Genomic DNA, 15,533 nt, shown 5'->3' on the forward strand with positions numbered 1-15,533 from the left:
TTGGTGGCTGGTGTCCTACTTATCTCTAGCCATTACTAACTTACTCCTGGACCATGCCTAAGACTTTTAACCCCTCCAAACTTCAATTTTCTTGTCTATAAAACCACAGAACTAGATCACAGCCCTTGAGCCTTAGAGTGAAAAGTCTTGTATCTAGCCAACTCATCTATTCAATCACTCTCGTGGCAAACACTACTCACACATAATAAGTGGTTGTGAGCCACCATCTTGCTGCATATCCTCCTTACAAGGGTTCCAGGCAGACAAGTAGCTAATGTAAGGTCACATTGTGAGGAAGAGCAGGACAGTGTCACCCTAGAATCCATAACTCCTGCTGCAAAATACTGCAGTGCCTTTGAACATAACTATAAATATTTCCACTCTCCTATGAAGACGTGGGTCTATGTCTCCCATTGCTCAAGACCCCCTCTACCCACATAGCACTGTTTAATTTATGTGCATTTATTTATTCAAAGGGAAACACAACATGTGCCATAGCATCTGTCTGTCCAACCCAGGAAGAACTTGCCAGATTATGCTAGTTCCTCCCACCCTGTAGGCTCTAGGGGAGGAAGTCAGGTTGCCAGGCTCGTCAAGAAGTGCCTTTATGCTCTGAGCTGTCAGCATGCCTAGAAGTAATGCTGGGTACTCACCAAGGTGAGGGCATAGATGAGTATCCACATTCTGCCTGGCTCTGAGAACCCAAGCCTCCACAGAGGAAATCCAGGGGCTCCGAGCAATCTACCCTGGGCAAGCCAGATGTGCATAGCACTGAAGACTGTTCCAGCAGAGTCTATCTGAGAGCCGGCCCGGCCCACTGCCAGACTGGAGAATAAAGAGCCTGCATCAGAATTGAGTCCTCCACTGAGGAGACAGCCAAGTTAGGAATGTGCTTGTCTATAACCTGGACTGGAGGGCGTTTGTCTGTCTGTCTTCCCTCGTAAACTGTGAGTTCTGTATATCTCTCTGAGCAAACACCTCACACACGGTGCACAGGTACTAAACGTATATGGACCATGTTAGCCATGGCCCCGAGGAGAAGGAGCACGTTGGGGGACCTCTCCTAGGCTAAGGCATGACCAGTTCCTATTAGATACATCTCAGAGGACAGGAAGTGCCTAGCACTACTGGATCAGGGAACAGTGGACCAGCTGGGAACAGGAGACAATCTGGACCATACCAGTCTCCACATACACACTTTGTGCCTGCTGTCTTTGTGAGTAGTCCTGTCCTGAAGCACTAGATAAATGTCTTATCCAGATATTCATGTAAAATCACTGGCTCTGGGACAGACTCTGTCCTTCAGCAAGTACTCCGATAAACTTTGCAACTCCAAGGTCTGGTTCAGCAGTGAGCTGGAAAAGTTCCTGGTTGCTAAGAGACCAGGGACCAAATTACCAGCTCACAAAAGACCCTGCTAAAGCTAGTAAAAAAAACGACAAAACAGAGCCAGGTAGAGAATGGACCTGTTCACACATCAAAGTTAGGTGGTACACTAGGAAGTGCGGAGTGTCTAATTGGGAATGACAATTAAAAATAGTCTTCATGCTGAATCGCCAAGATGCACTGTAGGGAACTAAGCTCTAAGGTTTTTGTCTGCTTGAATGAAACAGCAGGGGAGCCTTTTCCAGTCCTGAAATTCCGGATCTAAGGAACAGAAAGAAAAACAAACTGTCCCTGTTGATAAGGAGGCAAAATACAGGGAAATAAACTGCCTCCCTTTCAGCTTCCCATTCCAGAATGGAAATGGGGTGCCAGTAGCTGTGACCCAGAAAAAGCCTGCAAACAAAAGCTCCCTTCTGGCAAGGTCTGATCACTGCTGGTCTGAGGCCCCCCCAAATCACAACGTACAGTGCTGAACCCACAGAAGTCACCAACAGACACAGTGATCTCAGCTCTGCATGTGAGTCAGGCATGAGAGTCACCAGCACCAGGCAGGAACAGGGAAGGAGAGAGAGAGAGAGAGAGAAAGAGAGAGAGAGAGAGAGAGAGAGAGAGAGAGAGAGAGAGAGAGAAGGCTAGGGCAGGGGGAGGCCCCTCTCCTGGCTGATGACTTAGGGTAGGGTGGTGAGCATTCTTTTCAATAGTGAAGACAGGGACTAGGATGCAGCTTAGCCAGTAGGATGCTTACCTAATGTGCATGAGGCCTGAGGCTCCATCCCCAGCACCGCATCAGCCAGGCCTGGTGGGCCACAAGCTGCCACCCCAGCCCTGAGGAGATGGATGACAAGAGTCAAGAGTTCAGGGCCATCCTTTTATCCTGGACCACATAGATAAATCAGGGCCACCCCGGGAGACATGAGATCCTTCCTCAACACACACACAGACAAAGATACATACACACAGAGATAGACACACACAGAGAAACACAGAGAGAGAAGCACAGAGAGACTGATAGTAAGACACACACAGAGACACACACAAACACACACAGACAGACAAACAAAGATAGACACACAGAGAGAGACACAGAAAGACTCATGCAGAGAAACAAATAGACACAGAAAGAGAAAGACAGACACACACACAGATAGACACACACAAAAAAACAGACACAGAAAGAGACAGACAGACACACACGGAAAGACACACAGAAACAGACACAGAGACAGACAGACACTCACACAGAGATAGACACACACAGAGAGACTCATAGTCAGACACACAGAGACACACACACAAAGACACACAGACATACACACGAAGATAGACACAGACACAGAAAGACACACAGAAAAACAGATAGCCACAGTGAGAGAGAGACAGACAGACACACACACACATACACAGAGAGACTGATAGACACACAGAAAGACACACACAAAGACACAAAGACACACAAACACACACACAAAGATAGACACTCACAGAGAAACTGACACAGAGAGACAGACAGACACACACACTCACACATACACACACAGAGAGAGAGACAAAGAAGTGAAGAAAGAGATGAAGAAGAGGAAAAGGAGGAAGGAAACAGCTTCCAAGACAAAGTTATCATCAGAGCTCACTGCTTAGGTGTGTTCAAACTTGGGGTCACACTCTATACCCCAAGAAGTCAAGCTCAGCCAGCAGCCCTCGATAAGCCAATGAGAGTGGAAAATAGCGTGGAGATGTACCCAACGTGGGCACATTGAGAAGAGGACAAGGAATCTAGTGACTCTCCAAGTCCATTTTGGAGGCCATCAAATGAGATTAGGTTTTAAACAGAGAGCTGGGAATCTGCACACGTGTGCAGGTCAAGCTGTGATCCCACCCACCACTGACAGACACCTCGTTATCTGGATTACTGGCTGGTTTTATGTCAACTTGACACAAGCTGAGTCATCAGAGAGGAGGGAGCCTCAATGAAGAAAATGCCTCCATAAGACCAGGGTGGAAACAACTCAGTGGGGTGTGACTTAATCATGACTGATGGGGGAGGGCCCAGCCCATCGTAGGTGGGGCCAACCCTGGGCAGGTGGTCCTGGATGCTATAAGAAAGCTGGCTGAGCAAGCCACAAGGAGCAAGTCTTCCATTGCCTCTGTATCAGCTCCTGCCTCCAGGTTCCAGCCCTGTTGAGTTCCTATTCTGACTTCCCTCAGTGACAGATATAATATGAAGCAAAAACCGGGTAAACCCTTTCCCCCCCAAGCTCAATTTGATCGTGGTGTTCATCACGGCAATGGTAACCCTGACTAGGACACTGGACTCCAATCGCTTCCTATCAGGTGCTCTGACAAGTTGTAAGCCTCTTTCCTTTTCTTCTCCGAGCATGAGATTTCTGGGGAAATTCCCATTTCTTGAGGGCCGTTGTTTCCAATAGTTTGACAGTCAAATTGGGGGCACAGGTGTCTCTTTAGAATGTCTTCATTTCTGCAGGGTCCCTTTGTCACAGACATATAAGCAGTAGAATCTGTCCACCCCCAAGTGGTCAATGCCCTCCTTTGGTTTTTCTGTTTATTTGGGGGTCTAGGAGGAAGTGCTGGTGTTTTGTTCTGTTCTGTTCTGTTCTGTTGTTTTACCGGTTTTGTTTATTTTGAGACAGGGTTTCTTTGTGTAGCCCTTGCTATCCTGGAACTCACTCTGTAGACCAGGCTAACCTGGAAATCTGTCTGCATCTGCCACCCGAGTGCTGGGACTAAGGGTGTGTACCACGAGGTTTGGCTAGAAGATAGAAATGTTAAATGACCATGAAAAAGTCAAAGTCACTGTCGTAAGGACCAGAGAAGTGAAATTGAGACCAAAAAAAAGGTGGGTGAGGGTGTGGGGAAAGGAGTTTGGCAACTGGCGGGGGGGGGGGGGGGGGGGGGGGGGGGGGGGGAGGGGGGGGGGGGGGGGGGGGGGCGGGGGGGGGGGGGGGGGGGGAAGGGAATGAACCCAGACAACAGGTGTTTCTCAGGTAATTAGGACCTGGTGTGGCTGGCAGCTGTGTGACTGGAGTTTCTTCTAAGCAGTGCTTGCTGGATAGCAGAAGGGTTTCCAAGCACCATAGATCCAACAAGCATGAAATCATCTTTAGGGAGGAAAGTACAGTTCTGCTCATGCGCGCGCGCACACACACACACACACACACACACACACACACACACACACACACAGCAGCTCCTGTTAGGTCCTCCTGACAATCTGGCTTGTCAGACTTCCAACCAGCATACAACGGCTATATTTTAGACAGAATGATGTATCAGCCTTTTCAGAAAGGCTGTGCTGTCGTCTCCAGTACTCAGAGACTCTATATCTGCTAGAGAAACAGCCACAGCCACGGGCATAGTCACGGCCACAGCCATGAGCTCTGCTTTGACCTATTAAATGTGAGCAGAAGTCATACACACTTTGCAGTGTACATTGTAGAGTTCTCAGGTACCTCTCCAGCTATGGTTTCTCTTGCTATCATGGGGGGCAGAAATAGCCTAGGTAGTGCTTTTTCTGGCAATAGTTAGTCCCCAGAGATGTGTTGCCTAGGCAAGAAGGAAAACTTTATTGTCAGAAAGATATCTGGGCTGGGCTGGGCTGTGGAGGTCACGTATTACTAAATCAGCAAGGCTGGCCTGTCTTTCTGATAAATACCTCTCATAGGACTAAGCGGAGGTCTCAGGAGATGAGTGCTCTCAAACTGACTTACTCTGGGGATCCCTGTCCCTTACACTATCTCTTACCCAGTGTGACTGGCAGTAGGAGAGGATACCCTGATAGAAGCAATCCTGAAGAGAGACCCACACTGTCCTCTGGAAAGCTCACCAGTTACCTTCCATGAGACTTACTGTCACCCATCCTTCCTCCTGTCCTGTTGTAGTTTGGTGTGAAATGCCCCCATGTGGGTTCATGTGTCCTGCTATACTTGGTCCTCAGCGGTGGCTCTGTTTTATTTAATTCCATAACTAAAGGTTATAGGGCCTGCCTGGATGCAGCCATGCTCCTGCCTGGATGATAATGGACTGAACCTCTGAACCTGTAAGCCAGCCCCAATTAAAAGATAATTGTCCTTTTAAGAGTTGCCTTGGTCATGGCGTCTGTTCATAGCAGTAAAACCCTAACTAAGACACCCGCCCTCGCTGACCTGCTTCCTCTCATTCTGCCAACATTTCCTGGAAACACTACCTCACAGTTGTACCCAAGTCCTTGGGGTCTGTTACTCAGGAAACCAACCTCTGACAGACAAACACGGCTGCTGGGGATCCACAGCATAAACTGTGGAGAGAGCAATAAGGAGACTCGACCCTCCCCTTTCACAAAGACTCCATCTCTCCCCTGAGGTTGACCCTCCGACACCACCTGACTATTAAATGAGGATTCAATTGCCAAGCTTTTCACCTTGGCCCTGACCCCATCCAGGATCAGAGGCAAGATTCAAATCCACTTTGCTGAAGGTGTCACATTTTCCCATACCCCTGTAGGAGAGAGCACACTGCCTGGGAGTTCTGTCCCTTCCAGAATTCACACTGCTCTGCATTTTGAATGTTAAGAGCTCATATGGCCACCTTTCGTTTTTGTACAGAATCCCCCTCCCCTATAACTCATCAAAGACTAACAACAGTGCCTCTGAAATCACCTCAAGTCCCTCCAAGGCTGCAGACATAATTCACCATGGCCCGTGCTGCCGCTTGCTTTACAGACTTCTCCCCAACCTTAATTCATTCTCCTCTTGGCGATGTTTATTCTCTTCTTTCCAACTGGAAAACCTTTCCACGCTGAGGGCGGGGAGGAGGCACATTGGAAATTAGGCTTCGCTGCATTCAATATCTTTGATGGGCATTCAATAACTTTCTCTAAGTAATGCCTTAGTTAATATTCTTGTTAGGATTTACTTATTTTTATTTCATATGTATGAGTGTTTGCTGAATGTGTGTCTGTGCACCGTGTGCAAGCAGTATCAGCAGAGGGATTACATCTCCTAGAACTGGAGTTCCGGCAGTTACCAGCCATCACCTTGGTCCTGGGGACTGAACTCGGGTCCTCTATAAAAGCAGCAAGCACTTTTCTTTGCTGATCTGTCCCTCCAGCCTGCCTATATCTAATCTTTGCTTGCCAAACAGAGATAAACAACACTCCTTGAGCTCATCACCTTTAGTTCACATGAGGTAGCGTACTTCCTACCTTGCTTCCTACAGATGGTCCACAGCTGGATCAGCCTCCCACATCATTCAGGGGATCCAAGGACCTTTCCCCTAATCTTAAAGTCCAAGGCCACTTTCAAACCATGTACCAGTTGTTTTAAAATCTGTCTGTGTCTTCTCCTGCTATTGCACCTTATGTGCAGTTCCTCTCTGCCTAAGAAGACAAAGAGCTCTGAGTCCTGACATTTGCCCTACTTTTTTGCTTCGTTTTATTTACTTGTTGTGTTTTATTTTGTCTTGAGGTTTCTCTGTGTAGCCCTGGCTGTCCTGGCACTTCCTCTATAGACCAAGCTGCCCTCGAATTCAGAAATCTGCCTGCCTCTACCTCCCAAGTGCTGGGATTAAGAATTAAGGATATGCACCATCACAACCAGAAATCCTCTTTGCTTTTTTTTTTTTTTTTTTTTTTTTTTTTTTTTTTTTTTTTTTTTTTTTGCCTTAAGGACTGGTGTGAGGGTTAATCTCAGTAACCAACTTGATGGGATCTAGAATCAACTAAGAGGTGTTTCTGGGGAGGCCAAACTGAGAGGGGAAGACACACTTCCAGAGTGGGCAGGACTATCCAGTGGCAGTCTGGATATTAGGAGGTCCAAGGAAGAAGCAATGAAGCTTTGCCCACCTATCTTCACTCCTTGCTGGTGAATGCATCTACCCTGCTGTTGCTGCAGCTTCTAATGTGAGCCAGACAACAGCTCTCCAGGAGTCCTCTAGCCATTAGCACTAGAGTAGGCTGAGACACCCTGCCTTGTGGGCTGAACAACTATCAGATTCTCAGACCCTCTAGTGTGCAGATGGACACTGTTCGACTACAGAATCATGTAACACAATCTAACAAATGCCCTTTGTGATGGTGTATCCATTCTATTCCTCTAAAGCACTCCGAGTAACACAGTTGGGCTTGTGCAATCATTTCACCATCCTGCTGAGAAGACCCTACTGTTCCTTCAGAAATGCATACATCCTGCAAAACCTCTGGGGGCAGTCTCTGGGGTCATCTGAATTTTCAGACTCTGCAGGCTGGGAGCCCCTCCAGTTCCCTAGCATCTGGCTTCTATTCTGCCTCCATTTCTATTTTTCCTCCCATTTTCATGCTTTGCCTTTTTAATCTAGTCATGAGAGAGATTCACCTAGCTCTTCAGTTAAATTACCCCTTTCCCTCTCCACTGGCTCAGTGCTTTTTTTAAAGCAACAATACCAGAGAAAGTAAATGAGAATCTAATGAAAATAGTTACCTGCAGGGCATGGGTGGGGGTGGAGTGGAAGAGTTGGAAGCAGGACTGTTATTCCCCTGTGCGTGCTTTTTCAGATACATACTTTTTTTTTCAAGCATTTAAATTTTTTTCATACTCATGGCAAGGTTTTCAGAAAAAAGGAAAACCCAAAGTTGAATTTTTAACAGGCATGAATGAGTCTAACTCTAAATCAAACCGTATAGAAAACTGTCAAAAAATTCAAGCAATTCTGGACAGTTTCTAACCACCCACCTTTAAGCAGATACATTCTAGCTTAAAAGGCAAAGAAACAAATGTGTTCGCCTAACTCTGAGGACTTAGAGACTGTAGCATGGATGTCATGTGTGTTGCAGAATACAGAGATCCAATAAACTCATTGACCCCATGACAAATGAAGCCATGTCAGTGGTAGCACCAGAGGGGGAGGCAGGACGCTCTCTCTGTGCTGGATTTGAATCAGGAGCGTCAATGAGCGTTCACAGTTTGCATTTGTCTGTCTGAGTACATGTGCACATGCAGGGTAGTGTTGCTCACGAACATTTATGTGCGATGCATATGTGTGCACATGTGTGTGGACGGCAGAGGCTGCCGTCAGACACCTTCCTTTATTGTTCAGCGCTTGTATTTTTAAGATGGGAAGTCCTCACTGAATCTGGTCGGGGTGTGCCAGTTCACCCAGACTGGCCAGAAATTATGCTGTCTCTCCATACCATAGAACCTGGAGTTCTTACAGGAATGCTGGGAACTGAATTTCAGATTCTCTTGTTTACCAGCAAGTACTTCAATGATTGAGCTATCACTTCAGCTATAAATTCAATTTTTAATGGATTTTTTCACCTCTACCTGTTGTGTTTTTTTTTTAAAGGAGACAAGGATATGTTTGGTAGAGCATGGTATGGTGCAGTGGGAGTGGGGCTTCTGCAGGCCCAGGCCGAGCCATCCCTTCCCATGAGGTACAAGCCATGGGATGGGTTTAGTATGCTAACCTTCCTCTGTTTTGGTTTAATTTTAAAAAGGAAAAACTAGAAAGAGGTGGGTCATAATCTTTAGCTACTTCCTGCTAACTTTGGGGCAACATGTCTCTGGGAAACCTAAGAAAATGGGCATGGGGATATTGGTCTAGCCTGAGGATAGTTGGCTGTTTCCTTGCTGTCCAGGGTCTGTGGAAACATCTGTAGGGAGAAGAAGAAAGTCCAGTAGAAGTGTCTGCAACTGTGAGAGCAGATTAGAGCATCTATGGGGTGCTTCTCTGGAGCTGTCCTGGATGTAGATTTTGAGTAAATGCCTGGACTAGACAAGATGCTGAAACACACACACATATACACATACACATACACATATATATGTGCTTATATATTAGATGTAGAGAATAAAGTTAAGTACATTTGGGAGAAGAAATTTTTTCCTTAGATATACATTTGAAACTCTTAAGTCTTGGTGGTTGGGGTGAGGGGAGTCCCATTCCCAGGGCACAGGATAGGAATCCCATCCTCTGGGATAGGTAGTAAATGAGAACTTGGGCTAGTGATTGGCAGGTACACTTATCTGGATGGAGTCTGTTTGGTCCATGAGGAGTAGATCTGACTGAGTTCCCTGGAGCTCATAAGTTTGTAAAAGAGATAAATTTGTTAACAGCATTAACAGTCTTTAAGATGAGCTTAGAGGAAAAAAAAAAACTTTTGTGGAGCAGAAGGAGCAAGAATGGCTTTTTTTCTGTCTGTGAGACTGAATGCATATAAATTTAGCATAATAAGAATATTTTTAAATTTACATTTAAAAGACAATTAAAGTCTTTTGACAATTAAACTCAAAACTTTTGACCTTGTACATATGATAGTTGATCATCTAGTTTATCATGAGAAACACCTTAAGTCTATTGTTAAAAGACAACCAAAGGAAACTTAAAATTTGAACTTGTGATTTCAAAAGTTGAATCTTATAGTGGAATGTTTTTATTAGGGTTAGGATAATTTATAAGAACTCTCTTGATTAATGTCAGGGCAATGTCACAATAAGGGGCAGAAATAGGAAACATTTAGTCACTGGGGACTGAGTTTAGATGAGGAAATAACAGAAGGTTACATCTGTGAAAGGTTACATCTGAACTCATGTATCCTTTATCAGGAAGCTTGTGAGCAAGGCAAACCTGTCTTTTTTTATAAGAGATCTGGTAGTCTTAACTAGTCAACAGACTGAATAATGAGCTATAAGGTGGTGGATTACCTTGAGGTATGGAGCTGTTTTCCAGCTGTCGAGCTATAGTTAGCTTAGCTATCAATGTAGTCAGAAATCTGGGAAGAGTAAATTATAATCTAGATGTCATATATTGATTAAAATGATAGAGGTTTGGTCTATAGTCCACTACTTAAACAGTTCCCAGGTCCCTATGGTCTCTATCTTAACTTGGGCAGTCACTCTGGCTATCAGGCCCAGAAGATGAGAAGTGTTTTCCTATGAAGTAGGAACATGAGAGAAATAATTCACCTTGTCATAAGTAATATGAGACATTTAACTCTCTAGGTATCCTCTGTCCACAGTGTAGGTCAAACCCTGGCAGCTGGCAAGGCAATGGAGCAGTGTTTCTCAATGGTAATCATACCACAGTCTAGGTATAATCTTGTTGCTGTGTCCATAACTTCTCAGCGACCTGGTGGGGTGGGGGTAGGTGGAGGCATAAACTGTTAGGCCTTGGAGACTCTGTCTATCATAATAAGCTTAAACATTTAACATTATATTTAGCAGATTTCTGGCAAGTTTGAGAGCCAGTATCTATTAAGCATATCTGAGTTAGACAACCTGTATTTGTTTAATTATTTGTTCTAGCTGTATCTAGCAAATAAAAAGAGCACATTGCAACTTAAGAGCAGTAGCAAAAAAGACAAGGCTAAACACATCTTTAAGGCAGTAGTCTTTAACCTTTTTTGCTGTTGCAAATCTTAATTGGAAAGTGTCTTTGGAGATCTTAAGCGGGCTGTACTCCTAAAGGCAGCAGTGAGGACTGCCCATAACAAAAATGGCAGATGGTCTTGGGACTGCCCTTAGTTAAGATGGCGCTGAAGTGGCATCTCTGCCCAAGGAAAGTCAGGAGTTCGTTATTTCTTAGAACAGAATGGCAGAAGTGGCTAAGTATCTTAGAATGGGATGGCAGAAGCATGATAGAGACAAACATAAAGATGAATCTAAGCGGCACAGTGTGGGGAGTGCAGCATGGCTTGGCGGCAGGCAGTAGAGGTGGTAGAGGCCATGGAAGTGTGGAAACAGAGGCAGTGGCTTGGCAGAGCAGAGTTCCAGGCAGGGAGTGAGAGAGAGGGGGGCAGGGTGGAAAGCGCGTGATGGTAGCAGAATCGAGGGGGTGAGGAACCAGGAGTGGCAAGAGATTGAGGGGGAGGGGAAAAGCCTGCGGATTGCTGGCAAGAGAGTTGTAAAAGTTTTATTTGATAGTGCCAGTAAGTAGACTTTTAGAGTTATTAGTTTGTAGATAAGGGGGCCAAATTTAGCCTGTAAATGAGACAGGAAGGCATGAAGGTGAAGACATTTTGTTCTGGGTGAGAGGAGAAGCTAGAGACTTGCCTGTTCTGGTGTCCCAAGGAAAACTGCAGTAGCTAGAAACAGCGGCAGCTGGACCAGATGATCACATCTTTATGTGGTAACATGTGGCTGAGCTCCAGCCAGGTTTTGGTTTTGGTTTTGCAGCAGTGAGAAAAAGGAACCAACTCAGAGAAGAGGGGAAGTTCTCACCCAAGGGAAAATATCCCAGAACCAAGGGTCAGTGCGAAGGCCAGTCATGAAGACTGAATGACTCTGTCCTCAAGGACTCTAGGGTGGCTTGTAAGCTCCAGGGCCCTTCCCCGGGACCAGGGGACATTTATGCTGACTAGTGGGGGTGGGGGAGGGAGCTTCCCAATTCACCAGTGTTTGGATGGATGAGTCTAGAGAGTGAACCAATGGTTGGAAAGTCCACGGGGCAGCAGAAGATATGAATCTTCGAATTTCTGCTCCGAGTCTCACAGCATCAATGTTGTGTTTTATTAAAAAAAAAAAGAGAGATAGAGAGAGAGAAACAAAGACCTGTTTGGTAGAGTGTGGTATGGTGTGATGGGAGGGAATGCCTCTGAGGGCCCACGCTGAGGCATCCTTCCCCCTGAGGTAGCACCCATATGGCAGGTATAGACTAGAGTTTATATGGGGGGCATGGGAGGGGACTTGAAGAGAGAGTAGAGACAAAGAAAGGCAGAGAGAGAGAGAGAGAGAGAAGAGGCTGGCTAGGAACACATGTTGAGAGAGTGGGGAGGAGTGGGGAGAGAAAGGGATCAGAGAGAACAAGAGAGAGAACTAGGAGATGGCAAACAGCCCCCTTGAAAAGTAAGCCAGGCCTACCTGGTTATTGCCAGGTAACTGCTGGGTGGAGCCCAGAAGGAGAACTAACACCACCCACTACTAAAACCAACAAATAACAATGTCTCAAAGCCAGATGTGGCACAAGCTATGCCTCCCAACCTTAGGAGGCTGAGTCAGGAGGATAGGGAAGGGAGGGAGGGAGGAAGGAGAGAGGAGAAGTAGAGGGAAGGAGGGGAGGAAGGGAGGGATGTATGGAAGGAGGGAAGCAGTACTCCACAGTAACACACCACAGGATCTTGGCTTTCTTTTATATCATTCTCTGTGACAGGAATTAGGGCTCCTCGGAGGTGTGCCCAATCCATCCACAGCGGAGAGGAAATAGGAGCCTGGAACATCAAATTGTCCTAAAAACCAGGCAGTGCTCAAACACTAGTGGTGACCTGGCAGGGGGGCCCAGGGTCAACCTGAGAGGCCAGTCCCAGACTGTGAGCACTGAACCTTGTCATGAGCTAAGACCCTGAGTTATACAGCCTCCTTGAGCACACGAGGCCAAGCAGAAGGTGGGCGGTCCTCTTTACAGGAGAGCAGATGCTGGGGGTGGGGAGGTGGGAGGGGAAGAAATGATAGAATTGAAAATTAGGTTTTTACAGGCATTTCCCCACGAGGGTCAGCAGAGTATCTGCTGTCACCAGGTGCAAGATGGACCAGGCACTCACGCAGTCTACAGCTCTCACTCCCCCTCAGGTTCCTTATTAACAAGAGAGGGGCAAATGTCTGATGGATAGCTATGGTGGACACCAATTAACCAGATGCTCACACGGCCTCTAATAGCAGAATCACCTGGCACAATAAAGCACCCCAGCACTGAAAGGGAGGGTGTGGCTCGCCTCCAGCACAATCAGGAAATGGATGTGGAGGTCTAGGTTGGATGCCCTGCAAGAGACCAGCGGCCCAGAGGGCTTCCCAAAGAATTGTCAGTGTCCACAAAGTCCAGATCATTTTAGGTTCAAAGTTAAGAAAGAGGCACTGAAATGTAATCCTTGACCAGGAGTAGCAGCAATAGGGAAATTTAAATGTGAATAAGACTGAACGTGAACTGGTGTTAGCCTGTGTATCTCAGGAGCGACCTTACGACCTTACGATTGAGTGAGAGAATCATTTAGAAGACACACACTGGCATGTTCAGCAGGGAGCTTTAGTATGTCTCCAGCTTACACTCAAATGATTCAGATCTGTTTTGTGTTTTGAAACAGTTTCTTGTAGCCCAGGCTAGCCTCAAAGCTGCTTTGTAATCCAGGCTGGCCTTCAGCTCCTGAGCCTCCTGGATCTACCTCCAGAGTGCAGCAATTATAGATGTCAAGCCATTCCTGTGCCTATCTCCTGTGGTCCTGAGGATACAACCAGAGCGCCATTCATGTCAGATGAGGACGCTACCAAACAAACTACAGCCCCAGACCACAATGCAGAATTTTAAATAGCAAGTGAAAAACAGCCAAGACAAGTGACAGAAGCCAGAAGTTTCCTGCACATTCCCCTGCCATGTCCCACACTCAAGGTAGAGTCCTGCTTTATGCCCCAGGGAGGCCTATAATTTGCTAGGTAAATCAAGCTAGCCCTGAATTCACAGTTTTTCTGAAAATGAGAGAAATGGAGGCAAGATGGACACAAACAAGCTAAAATATCAGTCGCTACTCACATCCTACACTTCTGTGCCTCAGTTTCCTCTTCTGTAACATGGAGGTGATTATGTACACTGTAGGGACATATTGGGCTAGAAAAAGCATGGCAACACATACCTTTAATATTCCAGTACTCAGGAGGCAGAGGCAGGCCTGTGAGCTTGAGAGAGAGTTGTGTGTAGGAACAGTCCCTTAGACACAAACCCCTTCTGTGTCTTCAGCAACTCAGACATAAAAATCTCTTCTCTCTCTCCTCCTCCTCCTCCTCCTCTTCTTCTTCATCTTCTTCTTCCCCCCTCTCTCTTTCTCTCTCTCTCTCTCTCTCTCTCTCTCTCTCTCTCTCTCTCTCTCTCTCTCTCTGCCTTTCTCTGTCTCTGCCCCTTCAACTCCCATTCCCATGCCCTCAATAAACTCTTACACACTATATCTGTCATGTGTCTGGTACCTCAGGGGTAAGGGATGCCCTCAGCATGGACCCACAGAGGTTCCCACCCCAACTCACAGTACCGAGATTCTACCAAAGCATATCCTGTCCTGTCTTCTTTTTTTTTTTTATAAAACACAAAAGAAAGGGTCTCTTGTGTGGAAGTGGTCAGACATGGGGGATGAAGGCATCAGGAAGCTCCCTCTCTGCTCTCTGATGGACTGTGCTCGATTGTCATGACTGAGAGTGTGAATCAGACACCAAGGCTCAGACCCCAACAGTGCCCATCACTAATGTTATAGCTTCGGGGAACCCCCCCCCCAACCTCCCCATTTCCATGAGGTAGCTGTTTCGAGAGTTACCTTTAGGCTTCAGTGAGGCACTGATCTTCACACAGTGCTTAGCCTGATTCCCAGCACTGGGGAGATCTCTGTAAGTGCTTAACAACTATCGTGAATATTTCAGAGACATCCACAGCCTGCCTTCTCCACCAGCTTGTCTCAGAGTCTGCCCAGGGTCCTGGGCTTCATCGATGCTCTAGGTGTGAGTCGTGTTAGATAGACAGACTCGTATCATTTGCTTGAAGAAAACACCTATCCTACTTCTAGACAAACATCTAGAGAGCTTCCTCAGAGAGAAAGGACTAGAGAACACAAAACCCCAGCTCCTCCTCTAGATGAGAGGACTCTGTCCCAAGGATACATCTCACCCTTTCTGAACTCTACAACTGTTTTGAGTTTAAATCATCCAGATTTAAATATGTAAATTAGCACAAGCTCCACAGAGAGCAAAATACAAGTAACTTCACACCTCCCTCAAACTTAACTTCTAGGCTTCATAGAACTCTGCTTACGCTCATGCAAAATGACGCCCACAGAACTTATTCATTACAGTGAAGAGCAAGACACAACCTAAATGTCTGCTTCCTTGTTCGATAAGTGATGGTCTGTCTTATACTGTAATATTACACAACACTAAAAGCATGAGACATTCTAGGCTGGGCTGGCATATGGCTCGGGTGATTATTGATAAATAAGCTGACAACCTGAGTTTGATCCTCAGGACCTGTCTTAATCAATGTTCTTCTTCTGTGAAGAGTCATCAGGACCAAGGAAAGACACTCTTATAAAGGAAAGCGGTTAAATGGGGCTGGCTTAGAGTTTCAGAGGTTTAGTCTGTGACCAGCATGGCAGGAAGCATGGTGTCCGGCAGGCTGACATAATGTCGAGGATGACAAGACTGAGAGTTCTGCAGGAACTG

This window comes from Apodemus sylvaticus, chromosome 9 (genome assembly GCF_947179515.1).
Source record: "Apodemus sylvaticus chromosome 9, mApoSyl1.1, whole genome shotgun sequence".
NCBI classification, from domain to species: Eukaryota; Metazoa; Chordata; class Mammalia; order Rodentia; family Muridae; genus Apodemus; species Apodemus sylvaticus.